At 49.1% G+C, this 2844-nt stretch overlaps 1 protein-coding gene across 1 annotated transcript in view; it reads left to right on the top strand.

The window, feature by feature from the left end:
- LOC122546908 (activin receptor type-1-like) overlaps positions 1-2844 on the top strand; it is a 17388-nt gene that overhangs the window by 4013 nt on the left and 10531 nt on the right. The gene's annotated exons all lie outside the window — the stretch shown is intronic.

Here is a 2844-nt window from a genome sequence, read left to right as displayed (position 1 = left end):
CCAAGGGAATGTTGCTCTTTATTCCAAAGGGAATGGAGTATAAAAATAGGGAGGATTTTGCTAAAACTATACAAGACACCGGTCAGACCACAGCAGGAATACTGTGAACAGGTTTGGGTCCCTTTATCTGAGGAAAGACAGACTGACATTCTCTGAGAAGGTCCACTCGGCTGATCCCGGGTATGGAGGGACTGTCCCATGAGGAGAGGTTGAGGAGGTTGGGCCTGGACTCATTGGGGTTTAGAAGAATGAGAGACGACCTTATTGAAACATCCAAGATTCCCTGGGGGACTTGACAGGGGAGATGTGGAGAGGTTGTTTCCCCTTGTGGGAGAGTCTAGAACCAGAGGGTACAATCCCAGAATAAGGGGTCACCCATTGCAGACAGAGATGAGGAGGAATTTCTTCCCTCAGAGGGGAGTGAGTCTGTGGAAATTCTTTCTCACAGAGGGCTGTCGGGGCTGGGTCAGTGAGTATATTCAAGGCTGGGACAGAGAGATGTTTAATCAGGAAGGGGAATGGAGGGGTGATGGGGAAAAGGCAGGAAAGTGGAGTTGGCGATGATCAGACCAGCCATGACATCATTGAATGATGGAGCAGACTCGATGGGCTGATTGGCCTCCTCCATCTTATGGCATATATCATCAGGTTTATTGCATTGGTAACCAGGTCAGAAGGGCTGGAGAGTTCTGCCTGATCCCATGAGCCAATACCCAACACCACTTGGCTGGGAAGCACTGTTTCGCTGTCCTGAGGCTGTGAAAGACACTTGATCAGTAAAACTCCATCTTCCTTTGTTCCAACAGTTCATGATTTATACAAAAATACCTTGGATGATGGAACAAGATGCATGGTTGCCAAAATGACACAGGGAAGTCGGAAAATAGGTAGTGAGGGGACAAAGGGACATGGCCCGGTTGGGTGAATGGGTAACAGTTTGGCGGATGGAGTGTAATGTGTCAAAATGTGGCCTTGCCCACTTTGGTAGGGAGAATAGAAGGGTCGCATATTGTTTAATTGGAGAGAGAGATTGCAAAGCTCTAAGGTGAGGTGGGATATTGGTCATGCAGGAAGCACAGGGTCAATACAGAGGCACAGCAAGGGATTGAAAAGGCAAATGGAATATATTCATTTCATGCAAGGGGAATTTGGGGTAGCACCGTGGCTCAGTTGTTAGCACTGCTGCCTCACAGCGTCAGGGACCTGGGTTCGATTCCAGCCTCGGGCAACTGTCTGTGTGGAGTTTGCACATTTTCCCCGTGTCTGCGTGGGTTTCCTCTAGGTGCTCCGGTTTCTGCCCACAGTCCAAAGATGTGCAGGTTAGGGGGGATTGGCCATGCTAAATTGTCCCATAGTGCCCAGGGATGTGCAGGTTAGGGTGGATTGGCCATGCTAAATTGTCCCATAGTGCCCAGGGATGTGCAGATTAGGGTGGATTGGTCATGGTAAATTGTCCCATAGTGCCCAGGGATGTGTAGGTTAGGGTGGATTGGCTATGCTAAATTGTCCCATAGTGCCCAGGGATGTGCAGGTTTGAGTGGAGTGGCCATGCTAAATTGTCCCATAGTGCCCAGGGATGTGCAGGTTAGGGTGGATTGGCCGTGCTAAATTGTCCCATAGTGCCCAGGGATGTGCAGGTTAGGGTGGATTGGCCATGCTAAATTGTCCCATAGTGCCCAGGGATGTGCAGGTTAGGGTGGATTGGCCATGCTAAATTGTCCCATAGTGCCCAGGGATGTGTAGGTTAGGGTGGATTGGCCGTGCTAAATTGTCCCATAGTGCCCAGGGATGTGCAGGTTGTCTTGTAGTGGGCAGGCTAGGTGGGTTAGCCATGGGAAATACAGGGTACAGGGTGGGGTGCTCTTTGGAGGGTCAGTGTGGGCTGAATGGCCTGCTTCCACATTGTCGGGATTCTATGAATGGAATGTAAAGTTAGTTTTGTTCAGTTGCAGTTTGTACAGGACATTGGTGAGACCACTCTGCACTCCCTATCTGCACCATAAATCCATTCGAAGCATGTCAGAGAAGATCGACTCAACTGATCCCTGTGGTGGGGAGGTCATTTCATGAGGAAACGGGGGGACAAGTGAGAGCTGTGTCCACTGGAGTTGAGAGGTCTCAGCCGTGACCTTATTGAAGCACATAAGGGGGCTTGGCGGGGTTCGTGCTGAAAGGATGTTTCCTCAAGGGGGAGAGGCAAGAACGAAGGAACACAGTTGTGGTGTTTAAGCCAATTATAGGAGTCAATCAGGTAGATCGAAGGAAACCAATTTCTCTTGTGATGGAGGGGGATTGCACCTTGAGAAAGGGGCCTATAACGTCTAAAAGGCTCTTCACGGGCATTGGCAGCAAAAAACGTCTTCACAAAAAGGGAATCTTTCCTCAAGAAGCCACCGCAGGTGGATGAAGCCCATTTGAAAATGTCAAAATTGGGATTTGATAGAGCTTTGACAGACAAGGGCGTTCAGGGGTACAGGGTAAGAGGAAGACTTCACATGCATGTCAACCATCATCTGATTGAACAGATCAGAGGGAATGAATGCCTCCAGTGTTGTGAGGTCTGTTGACTCCCCATGAAGGCTGACGATGGTAAATGTTTCTTCTTTCTGCTCAACACCTTTGATATGGACGTGAACAATAGGGGGTATGGTTCATACGTTTGCAGATGACCCCAAAATTGGAGGTGTAGTGGGCAGCGAAGAGGGTTACCTCAGATTACAACAGGATCTGGACCACATGGGCCAATGGGCTGAGAAGTGGCAGATGGAGTTTAATTCAGATAAATGCGAGGTGCTGCATTTTGGGAAAGCAAATCTTAGCAGGACTTATACACTTAATGGTAAG

This window comes from Chiloscyllium plagiosum, unplaced genomic scaffold (assembly GCF_004010195.1).
Source record: "Chiloscyllium plagiosum isolate BGI_BamShark_2017 unplaced genomic scaffold, ASM401019v2 scaf_11098, whole genome shotgun sequence".
Classification (NCBI taxonomy): domain Eukaryota; kingdom Metazoa; phylum Chordata; class Chondrichthyes; order Orectolobiformes; family Hemiscylliidae; genus Chiloscyllium; species Chiloscyllium plagiosum.
The sequence above is the reverse complement of the archived record's forward strand: the minus strand, read 5'-3'. Positions and strand labels throughout refer to the sequence as shown.